This window comes from Lissotriton helveticus, chromosome 3_2 (assembly GCF_964261635.1).
Source record: "Lissotriton helveticus chromosome 3_2, aLisHel1.1, whole genome shotgun sequence".
NCBI classification, from domain to species: domain Eukaryota; kingdom Metazoa; phylum Chordata; class Amphibia; order Caudata; family Salamandridae; genus Lissotriton; species Lissotriton helveticus.
Genome location: NC_136062.1, coordinates 393,341,584 through 393,369,371, shown reverse-complemented (window position 1 = coordinate 393,369,371; position 27,788 = coordinate 393,341,584). Strand labels below are relative to the sequence as shown.

Sequence of the window (27,788 nt, the reverse complement as noted above, 5' to 3'; positions counted from 1 at the left end):
AAGGGGTTTGGAAACGCGTCGGCTGTTCGGCTGTCTCAAAGGCAACCTAAATTCTATGGGTTTGCACACGAACATAGGGCGACCTAACCGAAATCATATGGCCCAATGTGTTTGGTCCTAACAATTAAATTTGCTTGATACAAGGACCTGTACCTTAATAGTTCAAGGTGTATGCAATTTAGTTTTTGTTCTGTTGTTGAAATAGTGAAAACATAACTATTATCGAATGTGATGATTTATTCAATTTTTGAAAGCATTGTTAATCATGTTTTATGTTTGTATTGTTTTGACTATTGAAGGAAAGTTTAATCCTCTGTAGTGCAATTTACATGTGAACATCATTAATTTTGAAAATGTTGAAATGAAAACAATAAACCTTCGGAATCCATGATATGAAGGTACACACCAGCTAAATAAAAAGCGGGTGTGAACTAAACTTGAGCCCTGGCATTCTTGTTTGTTGATACTATATATTGTCCAGCCAGGACTCGTAGGACAAAGCCCTCCCTGAGATAAAAGTAGCGGCAGAGGTGGCAAAAGCAGTCTGAAGAACAGAACGTAAACAGTCTCTTGGTGAGCGCTGTTGACATTCTGCAGCTCCTGCGCTGGCATTAAACATCCAGTTCCACAAAATAAATACTTTCAGAAGTGCATATGCACTCTTCAGATTCCATCATAAGATGAATGGTCACTACACAACGAACAGCAAGAAGCGGCAGTGGAGGGAGATAAGATGAATGATGTTATTACAGCAGATGTACGTGCACAGCCGCAAGCGGAAGTAGAAATCCACCCTCTAACTCTTAACCCCACCTCGGCACAGGCAACAACAGCGCCTCAGGTGGTAGAAGAGAGGAGAAACAGTGGGACGGGAGGAAAGGAGATGAGAGATTTTCCACTGTTTACGAAAATAACTACTCCGAAATCTCCCCTCTCTAATTCTTCACAGCCCCTTTTGGTCTCTCTTACTTTGGATCCCCCAGCCTCTAATGTGTTATCTAAGGGCCCTGACTTGACAGCATCTCCATCCCCATCTCAAACTCAGCTTTCTTCAATAAATGTAACAAATGAAGTGGTTCAAGAAGGGGGGTGTATACAAGATAAGACTCCCGGAAACGAAGAAATTCTAGGACTTGACTCTAGTCTTATCGACAAGGAAGCAAGATCTGAGGTAAAATTCCAGCTAGTTATTCGCGAGATGCTCAACTTAATCCTCGATGAGATCCGTGAAATCAAAAACAATCGGCGAACGGAACTTGCTGCTATTCACGCTAGAATAGATAAGCTGGAGGAATTAACATTGGCGCTCCCCAATAGGGTCTTGGAAGCTGAGTCAAGGATAGCAGTCCTTGAAGATCAGATGAATCTGGTTTCAGGAGAGACTAAAGAGGCCACAAAAAAGAGGAGTTCTATGGAGAACAAACTCGAGGAGTTGGAAAACCACTCCCGTCGATCTAACCTGAGGATCGTAGGGGTTCCTGAAGGAACGGAAGGATCCGATACAGTGCAATGGGTTAACTCTTTTATGCAGAAGGCAGTTCTGCCAGACTTTGAAGGAGACTAGACAATAACAAGAGCCCACAGAGTACCGGCTCAGCGCTTTGCGAACTCTCCATTTCCTAGAACTATTCTATTAAATTTTGCGGATTTTAGAATTAAGGAACGTATACTCTCCAAGGCATATCAACAACGCCAGTCTTCCGTTTCCGAAACTACAAAATGCAGGATTTTCTCGGATATGACAGCAACTGCGGCTAAAAGAAGGAAAGAGTTTGTAAAGTTGCAGCAGTTATTCAAGGCTAATGGTGCCCAGGCCTCGATTGCACAGCAATCAAAGCTGAAGGTTCTCGTCAAGTGAACATTTTTTCTATTTACTGAACTAGAAGAGGAAATATCAACAAGGGCCTAGGCTCAGTGGACTGGCTATATTGAATGTTGAATACGAGGAGTCCATGTTACAATCCAGAGCTATAATTAGAGAAAAAAAAATGAGAGTTTGAAAATATCTAGGCAGGGGTTCTTGGGTTCAGGGTCACACCAGGGTCACACCGGGGTGTAACAAGAAGACACCCGAAGTAGAAGAAAGGGAGGGATGTGGGCAGCGTGGACAGGAAGGGGGGTCCCGCATCCATGGGGGAGTCCTTGGTGGGGGGGGGGTGAATGCAGCAAAAAAATACAAGAGAAGTAGGTTTTCTATTCTTAACATTGGTTGGTACAGAAGAGGTTTAGAACTTCATAGCCTTATCAATGACAATTGACGTATGTAATATCCTGTCCATTAACGCGAATGGGCTGTTAAATAAACAGAAATATGGAGCACTTTTGAAATGGGCAATTGCTTTTAAACCCCACGTGGTCTTCCTCCAGGAGACGTACTTGAAATCAAACTCCCCAAAGTTGTTTCTTCCTAGATATTTTTCCCATGGGTTTTTTTCCTCTGCGGGTGTTGCCCAGAGGGGTGTTGCTATTTATTTTGCAAGAAATTTACCCATGGGAGATTCTACAAATGCAAAGAGACTCTAAAGGGAGATGGCTTTGGGTGGCAGTGAAATTGTTGGGAAAGGTATTCAATTTTGTCAACTATTATGGCCCAATTTTTGATGACACCTCGGCCCTGGCTGAAATTAGTGAAAAACTAAGGGGTACTGCAGGGCAAATTATAGTAGGAGGTGATTTTAATTATATTCAGGATTTAAAGAAGGACACCTCTAATAAGAACAAGTAACAACTAAAACCAAAGACTAAAAGGGTATTAGAGGTTTTTGTATCAGAATATCAATTGCGTGACTCCTGGCGCTCCCTAAACCCCAACCTAGAATCTTACACGTGCTATTCTAATAGGTTTCATACAGCCTCTAGAATAGATTTCTTTTTATCTTCAAGATCGCTCCACATCTCTAACGCATTGATAGGCTGCAATCCATTTTCAGATCATGGAAGGATTGAGGTGGAATTAATATTAGAGGGCACGGCAGGGGAGCGACCTAGGTGGCAGCTGGATCACACCATTCTACAGAATATGACTTGGGTTGAGGGTTTCAAAGATTGGATAAGGAAATTTTTTCTAGAAAATAAGGACTCTGCAGAACCTTTCGCAGTATGGGGGGCATTCAAAGCAGCAGCCCGGGGACAGATTATAGCATTTTCTTGTAATAAAGCTAATGATCGCAAAAGAAAAATATCTGCCCTTCAGCGCGCTGCAGAGAATGAGTATACTTTGAAACTGAACCAAAAATCAAACAACTGGGAACAAGCTAAAGCATTGCTTAGGGACTTCTTCATCTTGGAAGAGATAAATAGCTCAAAAGCCTTCCAACAAAAGCTATATGAAGATAGTCAACTCATGGGTAAGCTGCTGGCAAATTCGATCAGGAAAAAACAAGTCTTCCATCATTTTAAAAATCCAAGATCCATCAGGTGGAATAGATACCAGAAGCGAGGGAATTGGGAAAATATTCCTTGATCACTATGAGAGAATTTACTCTACGGATATTCAAGTAGAGGAAACATTGATCAGGGAATATTTTGACAACTTGAATATCCCCAAAATTTCCAAATCCAGATTTAATCAAATAGGCTGTGATATAAGTCATCTGGAAATTCAGAACAGTATAAAAGCCACAGCGGGAGCAAAGGCTTCAGGGATTGATGGATTCCCTATCGAATTCTACAGGGTTTTTTTGAAGGAGTTAGAGGATCCCTTGAAACATTTATTTAATTATATTAGATTAGGTGGTATGATTCCCTCTGAGTTTAAAGAGTCCACAATTATTAGTTTTGTTAAGAAAGGAAAGAACCCGGAAGACGTAAATTCCTATAGACCAATTAGTCTATTAAATTCTAACTACAAGGTTTTTATGAAAATTTGGGCTCAAAGATTCGTGTTGGCCGCCCAGGAGGTGATACATCATGATCAAATGGGTTTTATAGCCGGACGCTATATGGCTGCCAACACAGAATATTTATTACAGGCACTAGATTATTTTAATATTAATTCAATTTCTGCATGCATTCTTATGATTGATGCAGAAAAAGCATTTGATTTAGTTAACTGGTCAACGTTATTTTCTTCCTTGAGTTATTTTGGATTCCCCGCTCCTATTATTAATATGTTACAAAATATTTACGAGGGAGCATCAGCCCAGGTGATAATAAATGCCAAGCAAGCAGGGAAGATTAAAATAAATCGAGGCACTAGGCAAGGTTGCCCCCTATCCCCCCTGCTATTCACCTTTTTTATCGAACCCCTGGTAATAAAAATAAGAAATAATGATGCAATATCTTCTCCAATGGTTGGAATGTCAAAGTTAAAACTATTTGCCGACGACATTATCCTCTACATGGCTCCTGATAAAGAAAATATTTTACATCTTATGAAAGAGCTTAAGGAATATGAGAAGATAGGGGGCTACAAAATTAACGAAAAGAAAACAGAAGTTCTTATTTTAAATGCGAATTTAGACTTCCTTCCGCCAGATCTTCAGTCTCAAGCAGAAAAGGGGGACCCAATAAGGTATCTAGGGATTTATGTGACCAGAGACTACCAAGAACTTTTTCAATTGAATTATATAAAAACAAGGGATAAAATCAAGAGCCTTTTAGAACAATGGGATATACTCCCCTTATCATTGATTGGCAGAGTGGCTTTGATAAAGATGAATATATTACCTCTGCTTTTATTTTTGTTTAGTAATATCCCAATTAAAGTTAATTTGGCCATTTTTAATGAATTAGATTCCATAATAAGAAGATTCATTTGGAACAAAAAGGCCAATAGAGTCAAACTCGCGGTAATACAACTTCCTGTTAACCAAGGCGGACTTGCTCTTCCCCATTTTTATACATATTACGAGGCAGCTTTTTTCGATATAATGGCGGGATTATTAAAGGCTAGGCAGACAAGAGACAATTTTTTTTTAAATAGAATGCTTGAGGAAACGGGTTCTCAAATTTTTATTTTCTTAAAAACTGCAAAACTTCCAAAAAGAACACGATATAAGACACTCGTGGGGTATTCATTAAGATTACGGCTTCTATTTGAAAAGCATGGCTCAGATGGATCTATTTATTTAAAACTTTCAGAATGTGTTAAAATGGGTCTTAGGATTTCTTCAAGTCATCTGACAGAATGGGAATCGGCCGGATTCTGTGAAATAAGGCATCTTCTCTTTCAAAATTCGATAATCAGTTGGCAAACGGTTAGAGATAGATCACATCCGAGGCGGCTCATGTTTTTTCAATACTTGCAATTGAGTTATTTTATAAGAAAAGTTGTAGGAAGTTTCGATACAACACCCAATGCTTTGTTATCAGCGTTATATGGGGAGAAACATAAGGGTATAGGATTTTGGTATAAAAAGCTACCCCCCCTTTCTGGAACATCTAATATAATAAGCAAACATTTGGAGAAAATAAGTCTCACATTGCAGTGTGTATTGTCAGACAAAGATTGGGAGACAATTTGTTATTTAGGAAACAGGGCCCTCCGAGCAGATAATTATAAAAGAATGTCTTTTCTTTGTCGCTGGTTAGCATATTATACCCCGCAAGCCCTACAAAGAATGTTCCCTGAACACGAGAATAAATGTTTTAGATGTAAAACCAGGGGACAGGGTGGGTGGCATCATATTTTCTTCTCATGTCCAAAGCTAGAATCCTTCTAGAGGGAGATTTTCGCAGATTTGGAGATGGCAACTGGAAAAATTCTTCTTCCAGAAGTGGAAGTGGCCCTTTTTGGCATTAGTAAGGACAGGAACATGTTCAATGAATCAGAAGAACTGTTTATTTTTGTTTCTACTGCCGTGGCACGGTCCCTGATTCTGCAAAATTGGAAATCCACGGCGTGTCCTTGCCATGTTAAGTGGGTCAATAAAATGAGAAGAACATATAATTTTGAGAAAGCCTATGCAGGTAGAGTGGGTGCGGTTGCAAGATTTGAAAGGAATTGGAAATATTTTAACCAGCTTGAACTATTAAAAGGAAAGTGACTGTTATATTTTAGCTATCTGTAAGTTGGTATGACATCTACATCTGAGGAAAGATTAGTATCCATCTGCCATGCTATATCTAATTGCTAAGCATTTTTATTATGAAAGGTTTTTTTTTGTATGTTATCGTATTTTTAATATTATGAAATGTATTATTATCTGTGTTATTAGATATTGGCACTTCATTGCACTTCATTGCACTAGTCACTTTATATAGGTCAAAATATTTTGCACATAATAATATTAGCAATTTTAAGCGTCGGTCTTTCTACTCTTTGCTTAAGCACTTTATGAACGGTATAGTATTATTATTGTGTTACTATACATTGGCACTTTATTGCATTAGTCACTTTATATAGGCTATATTTTGCACATAATGGTACCCTCTAGCGCTGGTCCTTCTTCTCTTGCATTAGCACTTTATGAACGACATAATCTATTCTTGATGCTGCCCAACCAACAGCTGTTTATATGTTGGGTAATCTAATATGTTTTGGAGTTATTATTTTGAGTATGGTAATGATAATGATATTTCTTTCTTTATATTATTATTGTATTATATCAATAGGTTTAATTTTTGAAGTATAATACTGGTTATTTTCTTGTTATTGCTGTGGCGTTCTATTGTCTAGGGTTGTCTCTTGGATTTTTGTAATTTTCTGGGTTAATGTATGTCTAATTATGAAGAATTTAATGTACCAATGTATTTTTCTTACCTACGGCTTGTAATAAAAAAAAATTTAAAAAAGAAGTGCATTATCACTCTTCAGATTCCATCATAAGATGAATGGTCACTACAGATTTTTCATCTTTTATTTTGCTGGACTTTGGAACTTTGTGTGCTTAACCCTTGCTAGCCAATCGTACAGTGTCTGTGATCTCCCTTTGACCATTGTTGTATTGACATACTTCTAACTGTAATATTTAACTTACTTATAGGTTCCTAGTGTAACATACAAAAGATACCCAGAACCTGGTAGTAAAATGCCACTAATGGACTTCAGCCCCTATTGTTCCATTCAGTTTAGTGGTAGTGCAAACATTGCCTCAGTTCTGCCATTACATCCTGACTGTAATAGTGCAAAATATTCAATGTGGCCTGTAAAAATATACCCCTTTAACAGGTAAAATATTAGTAAGCCATCATATGTGAGCCTTGTAACCCACAAGATAGGGTGAATTGTAATTAAAAGCTGAAGAGATAGAAAATTCTTACAGTGACAAGACTAAGGTCTTGTCACTGTAAGCAATTGTCTATACTACATAGTAGGCCTAGCACTACTATGTAGAAACTATCACATAATACTAATACTAAATACCAATACTGTATCTCAGGTATGGGAATAGCTATACAAATAATTAAACAACTATTTTAATAGGTAATTAAAATACAATTCAATGAAAGTCACATTTTTAATAAATATGAAGGAAAATCTACTTTTGAAAATTACTTCTTACATACTCAACAGCCAGAAGGCCAATTAGCATAAGTTTTTGCTAGCTCTCTACAGGTGTAAATAGATGTGCAAAGGGTGTAAAATGCCTCCCACGAGCAAACAGTTGGCTGACTTGAATCGTCAGACATGACCATATTGATGATATGTGAGCAACTAGTGAAGGCTAGTCCCTTCTTTTGATAATAGGGTAGTCATTGATGGGACACTTGTGCTGAAGAGCAGTAGCAACCCAATGGTTAGGGGTCACGGTGGATGAGTTGAGTACCAAAAGGATGAGGGTGAGGTAGAAGAAGGGTCGCGAGTAGAACTGAAGATCCCCTGAACATTTTAGAATAGGGAGCATTTAGAATTAGTGACATGTGAGTAGTGGGTGTAGGCAGGTCCATTAGATAGGAACTAGAGCAGATTTTCTTTGTGATCCAAGGTCTTGGTCCGTCCACAATGATTTCCTCATTGGTGCTAGGGGACTGATCATGCTGAGTCACAGTAAGTGATATAAAGGTGGAGGAAGTGGTAGAGGAAATGAGGGGTTGAGCGTGGAGGAGAAACTCTGATTTGTCGGGAGGACGATACAGTGTTAGACAAAGTATTTTTCATCCTTATAAAGATTAAGTAAATTTTTTCAAGATTTCGGTCCGAAGCTTGTATGAGGATATTCTCATTGTTGTATCTGGAAACTGTGAGGTCAGCATCCAAATCTAGTGAGGGTATTATGGTCATTCTGTAATATATTACCAAATGCTTGATATTTTTCTATGGCTGAAAATTAGAGGGAAATGGAAGGGAAGGCTTTTTATGACAAATTAAATAGGCTTTTCTGAGGATTTTAAACATCTCTCAGTGCGATAATGAGATTTACCTGGAATAACACAGTTTTATTAATTATGAAAAGGAGGATTAACATTGAGTGTGCGACTTTACATAACCAATTACATCAAAATAACCACCATTAGTTTTTTATAGTCGCACCTACCTCTACCAAAAGGGGAGAGCACATTTTAAATACATGATAAAAACATAAGTTTACAAAATAAATCTTCGAAGAAAGGAAGGTAGGATTAAATCCTGACATTACAGCAACAGGGCATCACTGCAACATTTCTTCTGCAGCTAATAGAGAATAGGAAGGCGTGCAATAGCATAAATGTAATGAATTAGGATATATTTTGTCTTAAGTTTAAGCAATTTTTAACTATGTATATTTTTCACCCATTTGGTGTGACTGGAATGGGCACTGTTTGTCCCCCATGAATGTTAATTGATGTTTAAGTGATTCCTAAGGGAACACCGTTTCCTTCAATATCCTAGCAAGTGGCACCATATTACCTACGAATTAGAATTCCAGGAAGTAACACTACATGATCTTGATGACGAATATATCAAAATAACTTACATCATCAAAGCCTAGTGTAAACCTAACAAAAAATACTGCTAAATACTTTTTCAGATTTTCACAATCATGAAACATGGAAACAAGTGTAAATTGTGCTTTTTAAATTTGTTTTTTTAAGAAATTGGACTAATGGAGGGGGCAAAACTCCACTGCCGAAGTGGAGTTTACCACCCACCTCTAAATATTAGGGAGGATTCATTACAAGTCTTGTCAGGTTGAACCCTTGAAGTCACTAAATTAACCTAAACTCAACCCCCTGGTAGTTATGGCAGAAAGCAGACATGCTAACTTATCTGTAATGTATGCAGTGCCAAACCAGTAATAAAGTCAAAATGCAAAACAATAAAATAATCAACTAAACTGCAACAGGAGAATTCTTATACTGTCCCTGAGGACCTCAGGGGAGGCACTTAGAGACTCACAGGGTGTCACAGATATGAGGTTCTTTAATTTTAACTCCATCTTACATTTGTCATGAATTGGTGTTGCCTTTACACATGCTGCTCTATTCATGAAGTATTTCTGCCCTTTGGACTGCAACGTGTAGGAAACCCCCCCTCTGTTCTTGCTTTGAAAGCAATCTCAGACACTAGCTGGCCTTACTGCATACAAACACGTTCTGCCAGTACTGATTGACCTATAAGTGCTGAAGTTGATTAACTTATGGGTTGGGCAGAAACACGACGAAAGGGGGACATTCTGGTTACATTATGTATTTCTATTGGCTAATATTTTGCAGGTCTTGTATGTCCATATTAGGTATTTTGTATGCTTGCAGAAGCTAGGACTGCCCCTTTCTTGTATGCTGAGTTTGTAAATTCTAAGCATATAAAAGACCTCTGTGTTCTGTATTCTTTAGACTACCTCATTCAATTGCTATGGCAGTTGGGTGACGTAGCCTCACTTATTAAATTTAATAAAGATGTCTTTTGATATTTCAGCTACTGTGCCAAGTCCTTTTGTATTAGTGAGACCCCTGAGAATGAAGATTTCAGTTCTTCAGATGTCAACAGGGTCCACTACAGGCCAATTACGACTCCCAGCTGGGTTCTTTAAAAAAAAGGCTTGTTGCAGCTGGTTCACCCCTGTAGCCACACAGTAGTTGAGCCAATATCAAGTTCAATTCCTGCATTACTGAAATCACCCACTGGATGAAGACCAACTGTCTAAATCCGAAAACTGACAGGAACGAAATTGTAACCTTTGGGATGAGCACATCACTACAGGACTCCAACTGTTGGCCAAGAGAGCTTGTATCAACTTCCACCACCACCAGTCATACTAAGTACTACATGAGTCAATGCCATCACCGCATCATGCTTCCATACCTTGAAGATACTGAGGAAGACTTACAAATGGCTCCTAATCTGCATCCTGAAAACTGTCACACACGCCTTGGTAACACTAACTGTATAATGAGAACACTCTCTATGCTGGGATCTACAACAAACTCTATATCAAAGAAAAGCTCCCTTTAGGAAACCAAAATAGCATACTTCATCCGTCAATTCTCACTCAACCCCATTCGCATTGAAACTGTAACAGTAGCCAAAAAATCAAATATATGAATGCTTTATTCACCAGGTGAATGCAATACGTTAAAAAACATATATTAAAAATATTTCATAAATAAAAAGAGTTAATAAACTTAATTTGATGTCAATTATATCATGCCTAGAAATTTCAAACAAAATACATTACTATTATTTTTGGGCAGAATACATAACAGTTTGATAAATCAACATCAATAATTCATTCACAATTTTAACACTGTATTTGACAGCAAATATATATACAAAAAAATCAATAATTGTACATCAATCTAATAAAAAAGAAGACCTATTAGCGAAGCCTTTCGGTGGCAATGACAGGTCCAAACCACCTTCTTCAGGCTTTCACTTTAAAACGTATCCCGGAACTTAATCGTAATCTCTACGAGTGGACAACAAAAGCGGTGTATACCTCCCAGTCTATAATGGCCAAGCGGTCCCAGAATTAACTACTAGTGACTCTTCACAATATTAGGAGTGTGGTTATTTCAGTTTGTAATCGAATATAAAACTGTCATGATAAGACCAAAGTAGCGGCCCTCATTAATGAATCACAATTCCTTAATTGGAGCACAATTCTTATTCATGAAAATTGCTAATTGCTTTCACAAACCTTCCAGACACAATAGCTAGTCTGGACTCCTGCTTAAATAAATCCTGTGCATACAGCACACCGGTTCCGGTGGTCAAGCATTCTCCTACATCGCTCATGAAGCATGAAACGACCCTTCGCTTCACTTAAGAACCTCCTCTATGCTTCATCAATTCCCCAACAAAGTTGAAGACCTGGCTTTTTGAGTTGTCCCACTAGGCCCTAAGTGTCCCTAGACACTAAGACACTAAGTGTTCCTAGGCCCTAAGTGTCCCTAGACTGGCACTGAGAGCAGGTCTCAGTGCCAGGATAATGCGGGCATCACAACTGCATGACATAACATACCCAGAGACAAAAATCCAGTAGGACAAAAGCAGGGTCCTCCAGCAACCAGGCAGGGGTTACGCTAAAATTGTCTTGGCATCCTGTTCTTTTCCTTCCAAGTGTGCCCTAATCGTTACATATGGCTCAAAAGACCTGGTAGTCAGGATTTCACACTCTAGATTCAACTAGGATGCCCAAACACCCATGCTACATGTTTTGAGAATTTGATGATATGTGAGGTGATAATCTTCTCTTCATAGAACAAATAAAAGAAATAATATCCTCCAACTCTAACCAAAACCCCAACCATATCTTCCTTGGGTATTTCAATGTACACGGGAACAACGCATATGATCCACAACTGTGCACTTTCAGGGCTTTCCTCTTCGACCTCAACTGTCCTACAATGAACCTACCCACATCAAGGAAACCATCCTTGACTTAATCCTTACTAAAGACAGCGTTATTCAAATGGATGCCATAACACTATGTGACTGACCGGATCATTACCTAATTTCATTTCTAATCTTGGAAGGGTGCTAACCAGACAAGGTCAACCACATAAGGCATAGAGACTTGAGGAACATCAATTAAATGATCAACTAGCATTAATAATAACCTACTTCACCTGCCCCCTAACTTGATAAATCTGGATGACCTTACCGAGCACTACATGCACTCCATTGATTATATACTTGACTCAATTGCTCTGTAGCAACTCAAAAGAATACCTAGGAAGCTCTGGTTAAACTACTCCCTTAATGAGGAAAGACGCAAACTAAGGCTTGTGGAGAGGTCATAGACCTCCATAACAAATCCCAAGCAGCTGAGGACGACTAGAAGTCCCTATGCAAACATATACGTAGTGCCAAGACCGCTCACTTTCGGTCACAGCTTGACCACACCAAAAGCAGACCGAAAAAACAGTTTGAAATTATCAAACAACAGGCTAATCACTCAACTTAATAAACACTCTACACTCAATGACTTAATTCCTAGCAGTGAGCAGTTGTCTGCACAATTCATTGAAAATACTAGAAAGATCGAACTAGAACTACAGCATACCTTACCAAATATGCTTTGTTTACCCAGTAAACTGCCTCTCATTTACCCTTGGTGAGTATACTTATTTCTAGCTCTATATTTTACTCACCAAAAAATCAGGCATTGTGTAATGCCTTTATACTTCTAGACGATGTTGAGCTACACAAAACTATAACTTAATTAAAACCTTCAAATAATTTCATTTATATTCTGCTCTCCAAGTTCTTCAAAGAACTTATAACCCCCATGCTCCCACTCTGGTCTACGATTGTACATGAATCTCTCTTACAAGGCTTGATACCGGATTGCCTGAAGACTGGTCAAGACACACTCCTCCCACCAACACGAAATACAGACTTAACTGTTCCTCACAACTTCAGAACTATTTTCAATATCAAGTGACTTTAGCCATACCAGAAGAAATGCGTACACACACAACTTTGTAATCACATCAATCAGTTTCAACTCCTTGTACAATACCAATAAGGCTTCAGATTGGGTCACTGCACTGAAACTGCTCTGACATACATTGTTGATGATGCCCTGAGACTACCTGACCAGAATGAAAGTTACCTACTTATACTCCCTGTTCTTTTCTCTGTGTCTGACGCAGTCAAACATGACAACTTGATTGATCTTCTTGAAAAAAGGATGAGGTTATCAGGCCCAGTTTTAAATTGGTTTGCCTATTTCTGATATAATAGAGCACAGAGAATCAAAGTCAATCATTCCCTTTCTAACAGTACCACGGTCTCAATTGGAGTGCCACATGGATCTGAACTATCACCCACGCTGTTCAACTAGTTAATGGAACCGCTTACTGAAATTCTGAACCGCTTGAACAGACACTATTACATATACGCAGTGATACTCAATTGTACTAGAAAATGTCTTCCCCTAACGATATCAAAACTGTTAACTTTACACTTGTGAAAACTAAGCATTGGTTAACTCACCTTATTGTTGGACTTGGTCCTTTTTGCAGAACTTTTTTGCATTCCTCATGTATTTTTTCTGACCTGGCGTTGGTGGTTTTATAACTCTGGGCACTGTATAACTGCTGATGAGTGTCAAGTGCATGTGCTCTCCATGGTAAACTTGGTAAAAATGGTCTACAACTGTTTGGCATATTTAATTTACCTGTCAGTCCCTTGTACAGTGGTATCCCATATACCGACGGCCAGTAAATTAAATGCTACTGGTGGTCTTGCTGTGCTGCTCGTCCACCTACCAAAGTAGCCTTTCAAACCTGTCTCAGGCCTCTGCCACTGCAGGGCCTGCGTGTGCAGTAAACTGGCGCTGTAACATGGCACATAAAGTTGCCACGTCTGTAACTCATCCCTTGGGTAGGCCCTAGCTTACCCTAAGTTTGTGCTGTAAGTACTGGGGCTGTGGCCCCATGTCTGTGGTACTTCTTGGACTTCTGGAACTGGGAGAACTGCGGAAAGCACACTGCATAGACTGCAGAGTGCCAGGAAGAACCGCCACTGGGGTCTGACCTGCTGCCCGCTGCTAAAGGGACTGCTGCTCTGCCGAGTCTCTGGGGATTTACCAGGGCTGTGTGGCTGGCATTGGAAGAAACTGAAGTAGCGCTGAGTGAGCGCTGTGCTTCCTCACTCACTTGAGGTGGTGTTCAATAGCCAAGCGCGGGTAGCTCTACCTTTATGCGTGCTGAAAAAGTGCAGTGCCCACACACCAGAAGTGCATTGTGGGCGCTTCACAAGTAGTCTTCTAAGCCCAAAAAGTAGGCTCTTACTGTGAACGCAGCAAGAGCAGCCGTGCTATGAACCGGAAGTCAGGCGAAGATTGCCTCGTTATGGGCAGGCTCCGTGAGGAAGAGAAGAGCCCTGTATGTTTACCGAGCCTGGTTGTGGGCGGAGCCCACTGCCATGAGAAGAGGCAGTGAAGCCAGAGGAGACTTTGCTCCTGGTACTGACCAGCTGTTTCCCTTTGTGCTGACTGCCACATAAGAAAGGGTCTAGGTGGGAGGCCCTGGCCAATAGAGACTTTCTGCATGCACCAGTGTGGATAGCCGGCCTCAACAGTTGTCGGGTAGCTTCCTCAGGAAGCCCATACCGCTCCTACTGCACTGTCAGGTCAGTGCAGTGCGGGAGACTGGGAAAGGTCTCCCATGTGGTAAGCCCGCTTGGGCCCACTGTTATCTGACCACCTCATTTGTTGTTGGCAGTCACACTGTATGCCTGCGGGACTGCCGGGTGCCATTTCTTTTTAAAAGGGACCGGGTGTGGTCTCCCTGGCCTCATAGGCGTTTGTGTGAGGAGAATACAGCATTGTTCGGTATGGGTCACGGCCGGCCCCATTGGCCTAAACCTTACTCTGGGAGAGGGCATGCCGTTGACTGTGCCCTGATATAATGTTGCCTAGTGACGGGACATGCAAAGTAATTATGTGATTATGAGATGTGCACGCTGCAAGTGTTTACTATGGTGCATGGCTAATTACATTTATGCATAACGTATTGTACTAAGTGTAGTCCTGCCACTATTTACTGGTTCCTAACTCTTAGATCTATAACAGTAGCCCAATTAGCCAAGTGATTTATGTAAATACCTGTGTCGTCATGACAAGTGCCTAGTGGCACAGTGTTATATGTGATTGTGGTCTAGTTTTTTTTTATGGATAATACAAAGGCAATTTTTTATATAATCTTGTGTGGAGTTTCTTTTGTTGTGTGCCTAATGTGTCGCTGCCGTGTGAGTGTGTTGCGCAGATGATTTACAAATTGCCTCTGGGATAAGCCTGACTTCTCTGCCATGATACCAATGGGGTGAGTAGGGGTTATCTCCAGTGTGTAACTCCCTTGCCTTGACTAGAGTGGTGGGTTCTGCCTGGCTTTTGTTCATATCCTAGGCCAACCAGAAACCGCATTTCTAACACTTATGCTAAATACTCTCAAGGTGCAATTCCTCCTAATTTCCCCCCTCAGTCATTCTACTTCCATTCAAGACTGGCTCATACAACTAACAGTCTTCTATTGCGCCCCTTGGTGTTGATTCCACTAAATCATTATGCATAATGCTAGACAAACAGCTGAACATGCAAGACCACATCAGCTCGACAGCTAGAGGAGCCAATCAACAACTCAACACACTAAGGAGAATCAAACCGTTCCTGCCTCCTGACAACATGCAGCTAGCAGTCCAATCCCTAGTTATCTTCCGCTTAGATAACTGAATGAACTTCACAAAGCAAGACTGGCCCCTTTAAGGGCTACTCTGAACTCTGCTGCCAGACTCATCACGGTTACAAGAAAACATGATCACATCATGCCTGACCTAATTTAACTCTAGTGACTCCCTATCGTAGCACAGATGCATTCCAAGATAACCTGCTTGTCGCAAAAAATACTTCATTATAACTTTCCAGACCAAATAGCAAAAAACACTAAAACTATCTGGTTTGTATCAAGCCTTAAGAAGCTCTAATAATCTATTGCTGAAAACACAAAAATGTAATAAGAAGAAAACATATAACCAAGAGTTCTCCGGTCTTCTTCCTAGAATATTAAACACTCTTCCTCCCAAAATCAGAACTAATCCTATAACTACCACATTCAAAGCAGTAGTTAAAGGGGAACAGCGTTTACAACGCAACTTTAACAACGCAGTACCTTTACCACGCAACTTTTATAATGCAAGTCGTTACAACAACTTGCGCTGGGGGGCGCTCTAGGATAGGGAATAGTGAATTTACTATCTAAAACCTTCCCTACTATCCACGGGGACTGGAGTTGGAATAGTAAATTAAACTATTCACTATCCAGCACCCCCCAACGCAAGTCGTTGTAACGACTTGCGTTGTGAAAGTTGCGTGGTAAAGGCATGTGTTGTAAAAGCATGCGTGGTAATGACATACATCCGTAGTTAAAGGGTTGCTCCTGAATAGCTACCAGCAACAATACATCTGAAGCCACCCAAACTAACTGCTCATTCTTGTTTACTGCACTGTTGTTTTTACTGTTCATTAATTCATTTTGTACAGCTTTATAACTACCATGACTTGGGTAATACTATACTCGCGTTTCTACGGATGTTTGAAGTTACAACGCATACATTTACGTCGCGGTACATTACATTGCGGTTTCTACAACGCAAGTCGTTACAACAACTTGCGTTGGAGGGTGCTGGGCTTAGGAGTAGTATAATTTACTATTCCAACTACAGTCTACGTACAGTAGGGAAGGTGTTGGATAGTAAATTATACTATTCCTTGTCCTAGAGCGCCATCTAGCGCAAGTCGTTGTAACGATTTGCGTTGTGAAAACCGCGATGTAATAGCATCGAGATGTAATCCCCGCATTGTAAACGATGTTTCCCCATTTCTACCTTCCTATTTACTTACATGTTGGTTAGTATTTTACCTTTTCCTGTTTATTTTGCATGCTTTTCTATACTGCACTCTGATACCCTGAAAGGTCATGTTCGTGTTATAAAAAACATTTTAGAAAAATAATCAATAATTACTGATTGTGAGTGTGTTGTCCACCAGCTGACCTAGAAAGAATATCCCCCATAATGTAGCAACATTTTAGACTAGTCCAATATGGAAGCTGGATGTTCCAAAACTAAGCAGCATCCTCAAATAAGAGTGTTGTGAAAATGAGTCACAAGATCAAGTTCGTTTTATAAGTGAAGAAATTCAGAGTCAATCACAGCAAAATACTACAACGGGTCAGTATTCTCTTTGCATCATTAAGGAAGCCTGTGTATGTGGTGACCTTTCTGTTATGAACGAAAAACGTTTTAAATCCAACAAAGTTATCATGATAGGAAAGTAAAACAAAAAGACATGCAAGTACAGTTGGGGAATTGCACTGCCTAAGACATCAAAATGACAACCACTACTTAAACTAAAAGGCAACAATCAGCAATTAAATTGTTGTGTCAACAGAGTAAACACATCACGCACACTGAATCATGTAATATCCACAGTTGTACAAAATTACTATTTTATTCTCATTATCAAAACCTACTGGGAGCACAAATGGGACAATGTAACCATCCAGGAAATGTCAGCGCCTTTATGAACAGCTGGCCCAGGCATAGGGTAACCAAGAAAAGCACATGACGTCTGAAGAGGGATGGACCAAGAGCCCACCCTGTCTGTACTTGTACTTTTGTAAAGAATTGATGACATGGTGTCATACAGCCCTTAAAGCTGTCTGTAGTCGTACATTAAAATGTGGGTATGGGGGTTTAACTTTAGCAGCAGGGCACAGAGCATGACATGGATGTACTCTAGATGATTCGCTCCTGACATGACAAAAACATGAAGATGGGAAGCTACACCTTACACAAAAGCAGGCAAAGATTCTAGACTTCGTCTGAGGTGATGCTGAAAAGCCAGAGGATGTTCCACTGTCAAAGAGCTGGTCATCCTGCAGCTGGAAGCCACAATTGGGTAAAAGGTGTCTGTGATGGAGTGGGAATGTCTATAAATAGGGGACAAAGCGGCTAGATGGTGCAGGAGGCTGAGGGTTGGGTGCTTCTTAGTTTCCATGCAGTGGCCCTTCCTGCAGAAGAGCAAAGCTCTGCTTGGTAGGGGAGGGAGGGAGAAGGTATGGCGCTCCTGGCTGGCGACCACTCTCAGGTTGAAGACTGGGTTGAGAAAGCGACGTTTTCAGAGTGGTAGCCATTTGTACAACAGAATCTATTTCCTCTTTCACTAAAGCTACCTCTTAAACAAAAAGTTTGCAAGCCTCACAAAGCTTTCAAAGTTTGAAATAAATATGCAAATGCGTATAATTTGTAAGTCAGCAGATGTTCCAACTTCACACACTTCTGGAAGAGGCCAGGAACTTACCGCCATGCCACATTAGCCACGTCCAGAGCCTAGGGCGTAATGAGGCGGCATGCCTCATTGACAAGAAATACATAAAGACCTGCCGGGAATCTTTCAGTTTCAATGTAAAAAACATTAGGCACAATAATTTAAGACTTCTTAACAAAGTCTGTGACAGTAGGTGTAAGTGGTAGCTCTAGTCCAATCAGAAAGGTACACATGACAAATGTAACTACGTCAATTAATTTCTAAATCAATACAGGCCATGCAAATCGGAAACATCCTTTACAACGCAACTGTTACCACGCAGTGCCTTTATGACGCAACTATTACAACGCAAACCATTACAACGCATTGCGCTGGGGGGCGCTCTAGGATAGGGAATAGATTTAATTTACTATTCAACACCTACCCTACTATCCACGGGGACTGGAGTTGGAATAGTAAATTAAACTATTCACTATCCAGCACCCCTCAACCCTATGGATTGTAATGGCTTGCGTTGTAAAAGTTGCGATGTAAAGGCATGCATGGTAAAAGCATGCTAATGTCGCTTAACCCATTCACTGCTTGGGGCCTATGTACCTTCTTAGAGGGGGTTATCATTTTCAAACTTGCTGTGAGGTCATCTAATCCTGTGCATTTCTTCCAGCAGGTTAATCTCTTCCTGCTTTGGTTCTGTCTGCTACAGGCCCACAGCAGAAGCAGAATATGAGATAAAAATAAGCCTGGGGAACACACTCTGAAGGGATTAACACTTGTGTTTGGGCTGCCCACGCACCGGTGGGCCACAAAATAGTACAAGATACAGGGTGGCTACAGCTCTTGTTGTTGATGCCCATCAGCCAAACATAATAGTGAAAGCACAGAGGCTCTCTGATTGGATGAAAAACAGTCAATCACAATCGCTGAAACAATCTGTTGTCTTAACAAGTATGACTGACCTCCTTTCAGGCTAACTCGGTTCACCACTGTTTTTAGACCATTTGTTCAGGTGCTGTAAAGCAAATCATAATGGATTTTGTATCCCAGCAAGGCCTAACATCTGTTCTGGAATATTTTCTGGAAAGATAAAAATTCCCAATTTTTGTAAAGAAAGGATTAAAAAGTGGTAATTTTGCATTGACCGCAGTGCTGCTCAAAGGGTGCCACGCATGGCAAAACACAAGGGTCTCGATTCACAGAGGTAAACTTACACTTTTGTGTAAGTTTACGATTGTCTGCTATTCACAAAGGTATTTTGTGAGTAGTATCTTTTCCACTGCGGGGTCTCTGCACATCAAAATGTGGACCTGCCCTATCTTTTTATGTGCTGAGGCCCCGCAGTCGTAAAGATACTACTCTTAAAATAATTATGAGAATAACAGACAATCGTAAACTTTCACAAAAGTGTAAGTTTACCTTTGTGAAACAGGCCCTTGGAATATTTCCAAGTTTAAGGTAGGGAAACAGGCAATTAGATAGGTACCTGTGAGCCACTACGGTCCACAGTTTCCACGGTGTCTCTTAAAAGTGGAAGCGAATCACAGAAACCATAGTTATTCCCTGTACTGTCTTATCACAAATGATAGACGGGGAAAAATATTTTGCACACCCCTTCATTGGAGTACATCTGCAGGTGAAAGTGTAATCTGTTTATACTAGTCAAGTAAGCAGAAACAAGCACAACCCCTGGAAAAGAGAGAACAGGTTAGCAGACCGCTTTTCAATATTGCTACTATGTTGTTCAATTGCCTACCAGTACCAAGGGGCATAATATACCATCATCCCTCCATCACAGTCTTTTTCTTACACACCTATCCTGCTTTTCGTGCCGACCCCTTCTTTTGAGCCACCCTCCGCGCTTCTCAAAGCACCATCAATTATGATGAATTGCAGCACGTGGCAGGCTCCCTAGTTGCCTCGCGCTCTAGATAGGACGCCTTGACTTGAAACACTTCCGAGGCAGCAATCAGCAAATCCGCTTCTTTTGACATAAAAAAGTGGCACGTGGAAGGGTTAAACGACTGCGCGTCTACTCAAAGGCTCGTCGCGAGCGCGCGCCTGCCAGCCGTCCAATTAAAAAAGTCACTGACGCCACGGTTAGCATGAGGTGCCGGGGGCTGCCATGAAAAGTAGTGTTGATATAATTGCTCGTAGTAAATGCTCGCTGCTTTTCATTCCAGCGACAGATGGACCATCAGCTTGCTAGGACATTAGTTGGGGGCAATACGCGAATAACAGATTTTTTTTTAAAGAATGTTGGCAGAGGTTTAAAGTTAACATCACACGATGTAAAGAAAGATGCTTATATAGATAATAAAGTTTACCTTTCTGAATCCCAGCAGTCTTCCATAGCAGGAATTCCCAGCACGCTAAATGCTGCCATCCAAACAGAATCGAAACTCATTAAATCACAGCTGACCATGAATGCAGCTGCCCGGCTGTTTCTCCAAACATCCTACTTTGCGCAAGCAGTGCTTGTTTGCACAGACAGGGACTTTGGTCCCCAAAGGAATGCCCTATTTACTCAAGCTCTTGCGCCACCTCGGCTTTAAATTCCCAAATTGATCCACTGGAATCAGAAATTGAGCCGCTCTGCCCGAGAGGCCGCGCGCGGTCCTTGCTGAGATAGATCGCTTTCCGTCTTGCCTCCGAGGCAAGTGGGGGGTGCCCCCCCAGCACAAAGCTGTCAAGATGCTCATCACTGCCTCGGATCCCGCGGCGGCCTCCAATGCACCGCCTGGAAGCGTGTCATGGCAACAAGAACTCCTTCCCGCGCGCTGCACATCTCACAAACTTTCAGCGCCGCCGAGGATGACAAACACACAGCCTTCATTAGAGGGATGCTGGCGGCAACACGCCTAGAAGCCTTCGGAGACCGAAGGTGAGGTGTCAACGGTGCAAGCAAGGTGCCTTGATCTGGACATGGTACCCAGGGTTGACGGGTGAGCATTACCACCAAATGTATGGCTCTGGTTGGCTATACCAGAAGTTTATAGGAACAAGCAATCTTCAACATCCCCTACATGTGACACAGTCCATATAAACCATTGTATTTGTATGTAAAGCACCCTTTACTGTCTAGCTAGGTTTATCAATATGCATACATGCACACATACAGTGACACTCTGTATTTACAACTGACCTTATATTAAAGACCACGTTTGCATCGCACACCACAGACTGAACTGTTACCCCATTCTGCACTATACAAATGAAATGTTCGCATTACTTTACTAGGGGCACTTATCTAGGATGCAATGAATAGAGAAAACAAACATCTGCTCTCTTGTACAAAATGCCATAACATCTCCCCGAAATCAGCTACTAACTTTGTAAACAAATGAAGTAACCTATTTCTCCACTGGATTGTCTGCAAAAAGATGCTTTTTGGCACACTGCCTTAAAGTCGGTTTCTAAAAACCCACCACTCTCAGCGAATGCTAAATTAGAACACAGTATGTTTTTAGATCCCTGTACTTGCCAACGTTTCCAAGTGTTTTGTATCTCCATAAACGTTTGTGTTTTCATTTTTGAAAAAAAACAATGTATATATCCACTTTAGAGACGAGATGATGTCTGTTGGATTAGAATGCGCACTGTGGAAACTGAAACCCGAACCTGTTTCCGGCTGCACAACTTGACCTAATTGTGTGATCCTGGGCAAATTCATTAATTTCACAATGGCCTCATTCCATTAATTGCCAACAGCATGGATACTCAGAAAATGAGAGACAATATTCATCTGTATGCTCACACTCCGCGGTAAATGCATTGTTTTGCTGTGTCCCTAATTAAAATACAATTCTTTCATTGCAGGCACACAGCATATTTGGGTCGCCAAGAATGTTTTGAGGAAAATATAAAATATCACTGAAATGTATGGAGTGCAATCAGAAATTTAGAAGAATGAAGACAAAAAAAGATGAAACATGCTGTAGGAAACTAGGGCTTGTATTTCAAAACTAAAGGTTAGGGTAACCCATAACAACGAGGGGGTCTCCAAAGACTCGAGGGACGTGGTTGCTGAGCTCCAACTGTTAATGTGCAATGCTTTGAATTCGTGCACTATTCCGAGGAAAAAAGTAGGAAAAGCAGAAGAAATGCACTACAATGTCAAAGGAGTGCATGCCCACAGAAAGCCACCATCTGCTAAACACCCATGCCCTACAGAGGTAATTTGTGGCCATGAATAATAAAACTAAGTGCTGAGACAGGCGGTAGAGAAGTGAAAGTTGAGCCAGTAACACAATAGGGCACCTTTCTTCTTCTAGCGCTTGGCAGCGTTGCCTCCCCCCTCCGTCTTAGAATTGGTGCACTCTGCCCCGCTCCTGAGCCTTGCCGAGGGTAGCACATGGTTAGCACAGGGTCATTCCAATGGATAATGAACGGGGGTTTGTGGTGCTTACCTAAGCCCCCTCACACCTGAGGGGTTCTTGCTCCTCCCACAGGTGCAGCAGGTTCAGTGGCAGCAAACTAGTCCACGAGGGCATCCGGTTATGTCAGGAGAGGTAGAAGTACAGCAAGTTCCCCAAAAACCAAGGTATACCAGGCGCGAGGCGTGTGGAAACAGCAGCAGCTGCAGCAGCATCCAGCGCGGAGGAGCGGCGCGCGCCGAGTTTCCCAGGACGCTTGCGCTACCCCGGGGACAGGTGTGTGCTACGGGGGCGCGCGCCGGTAGGTGCGGATGGTAGTAGCTCAGCAGCACGGGAGGGCGCGGCACGCGCCGGCAGCCGAGAGCCCTGCACACCTGCAGCAAGGGAGCGCGCGTGCCGAGAGGAAGGGGCTGCAGCGCTACAGCGGCTGTCGCTGATAACGCCCCCTCTTCTGCACCGAGAATCCCTGTTTAGATCGGGGAAGACGGGAAACACCCCTTGCAAAGGGTTTGTTTGCACACTTCATAACTCCCCACTGCCTCCAGAGCACGTCTAAGAGAGATGTCGAAATAACCACAACGCTCGCTCCAAAACCTACCTGGCAAGGTCTGACATAATCTCACTCATTTAATGTTCACCCTACACAAACCTATACAATCCGTTACCTAAAACCCACAAAAATATGCACACAGCAATGCAATCCTCTGCCTAAAACACATGCCTAAAAACAGCCAACGTTATCTATAACTAGCTCCAATAATCAGTTAAACCAAACGCATACAAAACCTACCGAAAACATATTCCAGGATCCAACTATCATATACAGGCACTAAACAACAACTACGCATTCTACGCACAACTAGCATATGCAGGCACTATACAAAAACTAGGCATCCTCGCAATGAAAGCCGATACACACTCTAAAAAATACGCACCTAATCCACAGCAATACATCCCACAACTAGAATCTTTAGGCACCTACATCTGTAACCCAAACCCACAGAGCCAAACTAGAACGCAATACATACTCCCGAAAATGAAGTATATGTACCCTAAAGCCATACACAAAACAAAGCCAATAGGGATTTACTCTACACAACCATCTCTGAAAGCTACAAACGCTCAATCAAAACTCAAGCATTCCTATCCAAAATACATAAATGCTTTTATCAAATCTGTACAATACCTAATATACCCCCTAAAAATGCATTATAACACCCTAAAATCCATAACTCAAACCACATAACGTGCTCATACAATTCCTGCTCAAGCCTATTGAACTTACAACAAGGCTCATGCAACATATTATTTACACCCATCAACCTAAACCCATAAAAACCCTAGTATGACCCAAAAATCCAAAACCTGAAGAATCCTACAATTCATAACTTGTACAATTTCTAACTTCCACTCAGGCATACTCTCTGATGCACTAACCTATACTTCTATAAACGGCTAAATGTGCCTCAACCACAACACATAAACACCAACCCAAACCAAAACCCCAAATGCAACCCATGACCAACTAGCATAAATACATACAACCACTCATCTAAAACACTCGCGACATTAGCGGTTTCCATGCAATCATGGGACAAAGACGTAACTGCAATATGGCTAGTATCTCCCTGCAACTTATTGTCTATTCTTCTTAGACAGGACTTCAGGCTGTGTCGATTTGGTACGTTTTAACTGCTTTAGGGCATAGGACGACCCAATGACATCCACCACACTACCTACACAGTGCGGTGGACTTCAACAGGTAGCTCACAGTACTGGTAACGAAGATCTTCAGTTGGCATAGGTATGCACCTTGTCCAAGTAGGACTTTTATTGTGTGATTTTAATGATTACACTGTACTTTGAGATTTAAATTGTTGTTAACCCCTTTTCCTCCCAGGCTACTAAAAAGGTCAATTGACCAGAGGAAATTGGAAGAAACGGACCAGAGCATTCTCACAGCTGAAAGCGATGGAGCATGTTTCAGATACATACAGTAGATCTATCTTGGCTTACCTTAGGACGTAGAAGAAATTTCAAGGGAAAATGTTTAAGAAGGCAAAGTACAGTGGAGCAAGGCGACTGGCAGTGTCTGAGTAAGAGAAGTCCTCACTGCTGAGCCGCTAGATAAAGTTGCTGTGAAGATTTCTTATTCTTGACTTTGTCACTTTTGGAATTCGAAAATGTCTTCTTTAGGATGACAACCTGGTTGTCATACTGGTTTGTAAATGATGGGTAGCACAGAGTATTGATAGACTGCATCAGCTATTATGTTACTTGGAAAGCAATGCTTTGCAGCATCCAGGCCAATCAGGATTTTGCCCCAGCTGTAGTACAGAAACAGCACTGGTGGAGGTGGTCAATTCTATCAGATGTACCCTTGTTGCTGGTGGCAAAGCTGTGCTAATTATGCTGGATTTGTCAGCAGCATTCAATACGATTTTTCACCTCCAGTTTATCAGGATTAGAGGACACGCGTGGTAATGGCTAGCCTCTTTCCTTGAAGATAGAGCTCAAGAGGTGTGAGGACCTCCTTTCTCTGACAGACCACTAGATCTCAAGGTAGCAGTCCCTCAGAGCTCTGCAATGAGCCCCTCTCTATTCAACATATACCTTGCCCCCTAGCATGCTTGGCCGAGACCCTTGGCGCTAAAGTAGTCTCTCATGCTGATGACACACAGCTACTATTCTTATGGGGAAGAGAGAAAGTATTTCACGGGGAGAAAAACAGAAATTGTCTGACCAAAGTTTTTCAATGGCTCTTCTTCCACCAACTGAAATATAACACGGGGTAGACTGACCTTCTTTTCTTCAGTTTAAGAACAGAAGAGCCCTGGCAGACTCTGTGGCCCAAAAAATGCCCCCCCACCACTTATTCACACTAACTCTGTAAAAAATGTAGGCATCAAGTTTGATGGGAAACTTTCATTTACATCAAAAGTGAATACAGTGGTGGGGACCTGCTTTGGCATATTACGTTATGCTTAGGTAGTTTTTGTACCTATTGTCTTTAGTGGCTTGAAAATTGTTGGTTCATCTAGACTGAACTATGGTAATGCACTATATCTATAGGGGAGAGGGGTTGGCCTAACGGCTAAGGCGCTCGACTTCGGACCTGGGGAACTTGGTACGAGTCTCGGTAACGACGCCAAAAACCCCCTGCGATTCTGGGCAAATCACTTAATCTCCCGTGCCTAAAATGAAAGTGTGTCCTCATGTAACGTAACTGGTGCTATGTAAAGCGCTCTGATAACTGATTCGGTTCGGTTCTAGTTCGCGCTATATAAAACTCTGCAAAAAAAAAATATATATATCTGGGGCTGCCTGACTATTTTATTGGCAGGTTGCAGGTTGTTCAGAATGCATCCGCCCATACAGTGCTGAGTCTTCCTCTGAGAATGCATATGTCACAATGTCTCTGAGAATTTCATTGGTATCCCATTAAGAAGAGGATTACCTTTAGGATCTTATTCCTAGTCCATAGCACACTGCATGGGACTGTCCCTAAGTACTTGAGAGCGAAAATCTGTTTCTATACTTCTCCCACAAGTCTGCGCTCTGCTAAGCTCTTTTTTGCCAAAATTCCTCGGATCCATAAAACTAGAACAGGGGGAGTTCCTTTTCTTTCTTGGGAATCTGTTTCTAGACTTCTCCCAGAAGTTTGCGCTCTGCTAAGCTCTTTTTTACCAAACTTTCGCGGATCCATAAATCGAGAACATGGGGCAGGTCCTTTTTTTCTTGGGACCTTCTCTATGGAATAACCTCCCTCTGGAATTAAGATGCATCACATCCACCCTTTTGTTCGGGAAGTAGCTAAAAACATGGCTTTTTTTTAATTAGCTGTTCTGTATCTTTTCATACCCGGCTCCCACTGTTTATGCGGAATACCAGGACACTCTTCGGAGTAGCAGTTCTGCTGTAAACGTTCCTTTTACATTATATGACATTACATCACATTACATTACATTAGACCGTATCGTTGAGCACAGAGATGTTCTGTGTACTATGCTTCAATGCATTTATCAGTACAGAGGAGATAACCTCTGATCAGCTCAAACCCAGATGCATTAGTAAAAGTATGATGCGATTTAGAAAATATGAAAGAGTGAACTAACAAGTTACAACGTTGATTCAATGCAGGGTGGTGTACATAAACTATGAGTAGCATGCCATCGAATAGGAATGCAAATGTAATTTAGTTATTTACTGTACATGAGAGGAAGCCACGTGAAGTGCAAGGGTCAGTTTTCACTCACTCAATGTCTTCACTTGATCCCCCTTATCTACTGATGATTGACAGTGGAAATAGGGGCATGCATGCGCAAATTGATGCTTTTAATCAAGACAGCTTTGAACTTTTCATGTGGCCATACTATTCCCTCTACCACCAGGACTCGGAGTACATCTGTAAGCCTGTACCACCACGTGACAGTAGGAGGTAAGCTGAGGCAAGAGTGTCTGCCAGTGCATGTGCACATATTTTTGTAAGTGTATGAGTAAAAAAAAAAAAAAAAATGTAAACATAGTGCACGAATCACCCCCGAAGGGGTCTCAAGGCGCTGTACACATACCACTGTGGAACCCTTCCTGGCCTTTCCCTGTGAAGTGCCCACTCCTGGGCACCCCCAAGGTGAAGACAGGCATCCTAGCGCTGTTGGGGCCGTTGTGGAGATTAAGCAAGCTATTGCCCAGAGTTGCAGAGTGGGACCCATGATTAGAATAGGCACCAAGGCAAGAATTATCAGGTCCGGGGAAATTTAGCCCAAGACCCGCCGAGGTGGGAATTGAACCCTGGTCCCGGACCAGACCGCGGCATCAGGGTCTGCCGCTCTAACCATTGAGCCACACTTCTCCACAAATTGATGTCAGTGGGCATGGGTGCTGGTGGGTGGGGGATGAAGAGATTAAAGGAATGGCCAAAGTATGGGAACTCATCCAGAACTAATGTTGTCCAAAACTGTCAATACAATACAATACAACTGTGTGTATTGTCAACCAAACTGGTCCACACATTTGTGCATTCTTGTTGATAATGTGGTAATCCATTACAATAGCCCATACTGCTCATAAAGTGGAATTTCCTAGTCGCATTGTGGCTGCCCAGTGTATATTAGTGGCCCACCCTTGACATTCAGTGAGCATGCTAGGTAGCATTCTGACTAGCTCTGGCCTATTAACAGCCTATATTTTATTCGACTACACATTCCTGGTGACAGTCTGGCTTTGGCTGGTTTAATAGTGGAGCTTAGCTGTTGTATTGCAGCCATTCCTGCCAGCATTC

General features: G+C 41.6%; 1 protein-coding gene across 1 annotated transcript in view; it reads right to left on the bottom strand.

Annotated features, from left to right (window-relative positions):
* Window positions 1–20,578, bottom strand: part of SHANK2 (SH3 and multiple ankyrin repeat domains 2) — a 3,078,421-nt gene extending 3,057,843 nt beyond the window's left edge. Inside the window, exon 1 of the mRNA XM_078684305.1 lies at window positions 20,459–20,578. The gene's annotated coding sequence lies outside the window, so the exon portion shown is untranslated. The remainder of the gene's footprint in view (window positions 1–20,458) is intronic.
* Between the last annotated feature and the right edge of the window lie 7,210 nt (window positions 20,579–27,788).